Below are 7,754 nucleotides of genomic sequence, written 5' to 3'. Positions count from 1 at the left end.
GATGGAATTGTAGGTATTTCCATGTTTATACAGATGGTGCTGTAGATATTTCCATGTTTATTCAGATGACTGTGCAGATATTTCCATGTTTTTACAGATGGCAGTGTAGATATTTCAATGTTTATAGAGATGGCGCTGTAGTTATTTCCATGTTTATACAGATAACGGTGGAGATATTTCCATGTTTATACAGAGAGCAGTGGAGATATTTCCATGTTCATACACATAGCGGTGTACATATTTCCATGTTGATAGAGACAGCTGTGTAGGTATTTCTTGTTTATACAGATAGCGGTGCAGATATTTCCATGTTTATACAGATGCCAAGGCAGATATTTCCATATTTATACAGAGGGCTGTGTAGATATTTCTATGTTTATACAGACGGCAGTGTAGATATTTCCATTTGCCTACACATGACTGTGTACGTACTTCCATGTTTACAGAGATGGCTTTGTAGATATTTCCATGTTTATAGAGATAGCGGTGCAGATCTTTCCATGTTTATACAGATAGTGGTGTGTATATTTCCATGTTTATACATATCGTGGTGTAGATATTTCCATGTTTATACAGATAGCGGTGTAGATATTTCCATGTTTATACAGACCGCAGTGTAGATACTTCCATGTTTATAGAGATAGCAGTGTAGATATTTCCATGTTTGTGCAGATGGCGGTGTTGATGTTTCCATCTATACACAGATTGCCGTGTAGGTATTTCTATGTGTATACAGATGGCAGCATAGATATTTCCAAGTTTATAGAGATAGCGGTGTAGATATTTCCATATTTATACAGATAACGGTGTAGAAGTTCCATATTTATACAGACAGCGGTGTAAATATTTCCATGTTTATACAGATCACGGTGTAGATATTTCCATGTTTATAGAGATAGCGGTGTAGAGATTTCCATGTTTATACAGATAGCGGTGTAGATATTTCCATGTTTATACAGATAGCGGTGAAGTTATTTCCATGTTTATGTAGATAGCGGTGTAGATATTTCCATGTATATACACATGGCTGTGTAGATATGTCCATGTTTATACAGATAGCGGTGTAGATATTTCCATGTTTATACAGATAACTTTGTAAGTATTTCCATGTTTTTACAGATGGCGGTGTAGATATTTCCATGTTTATAGAGATAGCTGTGTAGATAATTCCATGATTATACAGATAGCGGTGTAGACATTTCCATGTTTACACAGATTGCGGTGTAGATATTTCCATCTTTCTACAGATGGCAGTGTAGATATTTCCATGTTTATACAGATGTTTGTGTAGATATTTCCTTGTTTATATAGATGGTGGTGTAGATATTACCATGTTTATACAGATAGCGGTGTAGATATTTCCATGTTTATACAGATCATGGTGAAGATATTTCCATGTTTATACAGATCACGGTGTAGATATTTCCGTGTTTATAAAGATCGCGGTGTAGATATTTCCATGTTTATACAGATAGCGGTGTAGATATTTCCATGTTTATACAGATAGCGCTGTAGATATTTCCAAGTTTATACAGATAGCGGTGTAGGTATTTCCGCGTTTATAGACATAGCGGTGTAGATATTTCCATGTTTATATAGATGGCGTTGTAGATATTTCCATGTTTATACCGATAGCGGTGTTGGTATTTCCACGTTTATACAGATAGTGATGTAGATATTTCCATGTTTATACAGCTCGCGGTGCAGTTATTTATATCTTTATACAGATGGCATTGTAGATATTTCCTTATTCACACAGATGGCGGTGTAGATGTTTCCATGTTTATACAGATGGCGGAGTAGTTAGTTCCATGTTTAAGGAGATGGCAGTGTAGATATTTTCATGTTTATAGAGATGGCGGTGTAGATATTTCCATGTTTATAGAGATAGCAGTATAGATATTTACATGATTATACAGATGGCTGTGTAGATATTTCCATGTGTATACAGATGGCATTGTAGATATTTCCATGTTTATACAGATGACTCTTTACGTATTTCCATGTTTTTACAGATGGCAGTGCAGATATTTCCATGTTTATAGAGATAGCGCTGTAGATATTTCCATGTTTGTACAGATGGCGGTGTTGATATTTCCATCTATACACAGATGGCTGTGTAGATATTTCCATGTTTATACAGATGGCGGCATAGATATTTCCATGGACATGCAGATGGCTGTGTAGATATTTCCATGTTTATTCAGATGACTGTGTAGATATTTCCATGTTTTTACAGATGGCTGTGTAGATATTTCAATGTTTACAGAGATGGCGCTGTAGATATTTCCATGTTTATACAGATAACGGTGGAGATATTTACATGTTTATACAGACAGCAGTGGAGATATTTCCATGTTTATACACATAGCGGTATACATATTTCCATGTTTATAGAGACAGCGGTGTAGGTATTTCCATGTTTACACAGATAGCGGTGCAGATATTTCCATATTTACACAGATGACTATGCAGATATTTCCATATTTATACAGAGGGCTGTGTAGATATTTCTGTGTTTATACAGATGGCAGTGTAGACATTTAAATGTTCCTACACATGACTGTGTAGGTATTTCCATGTTTCTACAGATGGCTTTGTAGATATTTCCATGTTTATAGAGATAGCGGTGCAGATATTTCCATGTTTATACAGATAGCGGTGTATATATTTCCATGTTTATACAGATCGTGGTGTAGATATTTCCATGTTTATACAGATACGGGTGTCGATATTTCCATGTTTACACAGACCACAGTGTAGAGATTTCCATGTTTATAGAGATAACTGTGTAGATATTTCCATGTTAGTATAGATGGCGGTGTTGATGTTTTCATCTATACACAGATTGCCGTGTAGGTATTTCCATGTGTATACAGATGGCGGTGTAGATATTTCCACGTTTATAGAGATAGCGGTGTAGATATTTCCGTCTTTATACAGATAGCGGTGTAGATATTTCCATGTTTATACAGATAGCGGTGTAGTTATTTCCATGTTTATATAGATAGCGGTGTAGATATTTCCATGTATATACACATGGCTGTGTAGATATTTCCATGTTTATACAGATGGCGGTGTAGATATTTCCATGTTTACACAGATAACTTTGTAAGTATTTCCATGTTTATACAGATGGCGGAGTAGATATTTCGATGTTTATAGAGATAGCAGTGGAGATATTTCCATGTTTATACAGATAGCGGTGTAGATATTTCCATGTTTATACAGACCGCAGTGTAGATAATTCCATGTTTATAGAGATAGCAGTGTAGACATTTCCATGTTTGTACAGATGGCGGTGTTGATATTTCCATCTATACACAGATGACCGTGTAGATATTTCCATGTTTATACAGATGGCGGCGCAGATATTTCCATGGATATGTAGATGGCGGTGTAGATATTTCCATGTTTATACAGATAGCGGTGTAGTTATTTCCATGTTTATATAGATTGCAGTGTAGATATTTCCATGTATATACACATGGCTGTGTAGATATTTCCATGTTTATACAGATAACTTTGTAAGTATTTCCATGTTTATACAGATGGCGGAGTAGATATTTCGATGTTTATAGAGATAGCAGTGGAGATATTTCCATGTTTATTCAGATAGTGGTGTAGATATTTCCATGTTTATACTGATCGTGGTGTAGATATTTCCATGTATATAGAGATGGCGGTGTAGATATTTCCATGTTCATAGAGATAGCGGTGTTGATTTTTCCATGTTTATAGAGATAGCGGTGTGGATATTTCCATGTTTACACAGATAGGGGTGTAGTTATTTCCATGCTTATAGAGATGTCGGTGTTGATATTTCCATGTTTATACACATCACCGTGTAGATATTTCCATGTTTATACAGATCGCGGTGTAGATATTTCCATGTTTATACAGATCATGGTGTTGATATTTCCATGTTTATACAAATCGCAGTGTTGATATTACCATGTTTATAGGGATAGCGGTGCAAATATTTCCACATTTATACAGATAGCGGTGTAGTAATTAGCATGTATATACAGATAGCGGTGTAGATATTTCCATGTATAAACAGATGTCTGTGTATATATTTCCAAGCTTAAACAGATGGCGGTGTAGATATTTCCTTGTTTATTCAAATAGCGGTGTAGTTATTTCCATGCTGATACAGATCACGGTGTAGATATTTCCTTGTTTATACATATAGCGGTGTAGTTAATTCCATGCTTGTACAGATAACGGTGTAGATATTTCTTTGTTTATACAAATAGCGGTGTAGATATTTCCATGTTTATACAGATCACGGTGTAGATATTTCCATGGTTACACAGATGGCGGTGTAGATATTTCAATGTTTTTATAGATGGTGGTGTAGATATTTCCATGTTTATAGAGATAGCGGTGTAGAGATTTCCATGTTTATACAGATAGCGGTGTAGATATTTCCATGTTTATACAGATAGCGGTGAAGTTATTTCCATGTTTATGTAGATAGCGGTGTAGATATTTCCATGTATATACACATGGCTGTGTAGATATGTCCATGTTTATACAGATAGCGGTGTAGATATTTCCATGTTTACAGAGATAGTGATGTAGGTATTTCCATCTTTGCACAGACTGCATTGTAGGTTTTGTCAAATTTACACAGATAGCGGTGTAGATATTTCCAAGTTTACAGAGATAGCATTGTAGATATTTCCGTGTTTATACAGATTGCGGTGTAGTTATTTCCATGTTGATACAGATAGTGGTGTAGATATTTCCATGTTTATACATGTAGCGGTGTAGAAATTCCCATGTTTATACAGATCGCTTTGTAGACAATTCCATTTTTCTACAGATGTCAGTGTAGATATTTCCAAGTTTATACAGATGGCAGTGTAGATATTTCCATGTTTATACAGATGTCTGTGTAGATATTTCAATCTTTATTCAGATGGCGGTGTAGATATTTCCATGTTTAGAGAGATGGCGGTGTAGTTATTTCTATGTTTATAGAGATAGCGGTGTAAATATCTCCATGTTTATAGAGATGGTGGTATAATTATTTTCATGTTTATAGAGATAGCGGTGTACATATTTCCATGTTTATACAGATAACGGTGTTGCTATTTCCATGTTTATACAGATAGCGGTTAAGATATTTCCATGTTTATACAGATCGCGTTGTAGATATTTCCATGTGTATACAGATCGCGGTGTAGATATTTCCATGTTTATACAGATAGCGCTGTAGATATTTCCATGTTTATACAGATAGCGGTGTAGATATTTCCATGTTTATAGAGATAGCGGTGTAGGTATTTCCATGTTTATAGACATAGCGGTGTAGATATTTCCATGTTTATATAGATGGCGTTGTAGATATTTCCATGTTTATACCGATAGCGGTTTTGGTATTTCACGTTTATACAAATAGCGATGTAGATATTTCCATGGTTATACAGCTCGCGGTGCAGATATTTATATCCTTATACAGATGGCATTGTAGATATTTCCTTATTCACACAGATGGCTGTGTAGATGTTTCCATGTTTATACAGATGGCGGAGTAGTTAGTTCCATGTTTATGGAGATGGCATTGTAGAAATTTCCATGTTTATACAGATGACTTTATAGGTATTTCCATGTTTTTACAGATGGCGGTGTAGATATTTCCATGTTTATAGAGATAGCAGCGTAGATATTTTCATATTTATACAGATAACGGTGTAGAAATTTCCATGTTTATACAGATATCGGTGAAAAAATATTTCCATGTTTATACAGACCGCGGTGTAGATATTTCCATGTTTATACAGATAGCGGTGCAGATATTTCCATGTTTGTACAGATGGCGGTGTTGATATTTCCACCTATACACAGATGACCGTGTAGATATTTCCATGTTTATACAGATGGCAGCGCAGATATTTCCATGGATATGTAGATGGCGTTGTAGATATTTCCATGTTTACACAGAAAGCGGTGTAGCTTTTTCCATGTATATATAGATAGCGGTGTAGATATTTCCATGTATATACACATGGCTGTGTAGATATTTCCATGTTTATACAGATGGCGGTGTAGATATTTCCATGTTTTTACCGAGAACTTTGTAAGTATTTCCATGTTTATACAGACGGCGGTGTAGATATTTCGATGTTTATAGAGATAGGAGTGGAGATATTTCCATGTTTATACAGATAGCGGTGTAGATATTTCCACGTTTATACTGATCGCGGTGTAGATAATTCCATGTTTATAGAGATGGCAGTGTAAATATTTCCATGTTCATAGAGATAGCGGTGTTGATTTTTCCATGTTTATAGAGATAGCGGTGTGGATATTTCCATGTGTATACCGATAGGGGTGTAGATATTTCCATGTTTATAGAGATGGCGGTGTAGATATTTCCATGTTTATACAGATCACGGTGTAGATATTTCCAAGTTTATACAGATCGCGGTGTAGATATTTCCATGTTTATACAGATCATGGTGTAGATATTTCCATGTTTATACTGATCGCGGTGTTGATATTACCATGTTTATAGGGATAGCGGTGCAAATATTTCCACATTTATACAGATAGCGGTGTAGTAATTAGCATGTTTATACAGATAGTGGTGTAGATATTACCATGTATAAACAGATGTCTGTGTATATATTTCCGTGTTTAAACAGATGGCAGTGTAGATATTTCCTTGTTTATACAAATAGCGGTGTAGTTATTTCCATGTTTATAGAGATAACGGTGAAGATATTTCCCTGTTTATACAAATAGCGGTGTAGAAATTTCCATGCTTATACGGATAGCGGTGTAGATATTTCCTTGTTTATACAAAGAGCGGTGTAGATATTTCCATGTTTTTACAGATCACGGTGTAGATATTTCCTTGTTTATACAAATAGCGGTGTAGTTATTTCCATGTTTATACAGATAGCGGTGTACATATTTCCATTTATATACAGATGGCTGTGTAGATATTTCCATGTTTATACAGATGGCTGTGTAGATGTTTCCATGTTTATGCAGATGACTTTGTAGGTATTTCCATGTTTATACAGATAGCGGTTAAGATATTTCCATGTTTATACAGATCGTGTTGTAGATATTTCCATGTGTATACAGATCGCGGTGTAGATATTTCCATGTTTATACAGATAGCGCTGTAGATATTTCCATGTTTATACAGATAGCGGTGTAGATATTTCCATGTTTATTGAGATAGCGGTGTCGGTATTTCGATGTTTATAGACATAGCGGTGTAGATATTTCCATGTTTATATAGATGGCGTTGTAAATAATTCCATGTTTATACCGATAGCGGTGTTGGTATTTCCACGTTTATACAGACAGCGATGTAGATATTTCCATGGTTATACAGCTCGCGGTGCAGATATTCATATCTTTATACAGATGGCATTGTAGATATTTCCTTATTCACACAGAAGGCAGTGTAGTTGATTCCATGTTTATGCAGATGGCGGAGAAGTTATTTCCATGTTTATGGAGATGGCAGTGTAGATATTTTCATTTTTATAGAGATGGCGGTGTAGATATTTCCATGTTTATAGAGATAGCAGTGTAGATATTTACATGTTTATACAGATGGCTGTGTAGATATTTCCATGTGTATACAGATGGCATTGTAGATATTTCCATGTTTATATAGATGACTGTATAGTTATTTCCATGTTTTTACAGATGGCAGTGCAGATATTTCCATGTTTATAGAGATAGCGGTGTAGATATTTCCATGTGTGTACAGATGCCGGTGT

Source organism: Pan paniscus, chromosome 19 (genome assembly GCF_029289425.2).
Source record: "Pan paniscus chromosome 19, NHGRI_mPanPan1-v2.0_pri, whole genome shotgun sequence".
Classification (NCBI taxonomy): Eukaryota; Metazoa; Chordata; class Mammalia; order Primates; family Hominidae; genus Pan; species Pan paniscus.
The sequence above is the reverse complement of the archived record's forward strand: the minus strand, read 5'-3'. Positions refer to the sequence as shown.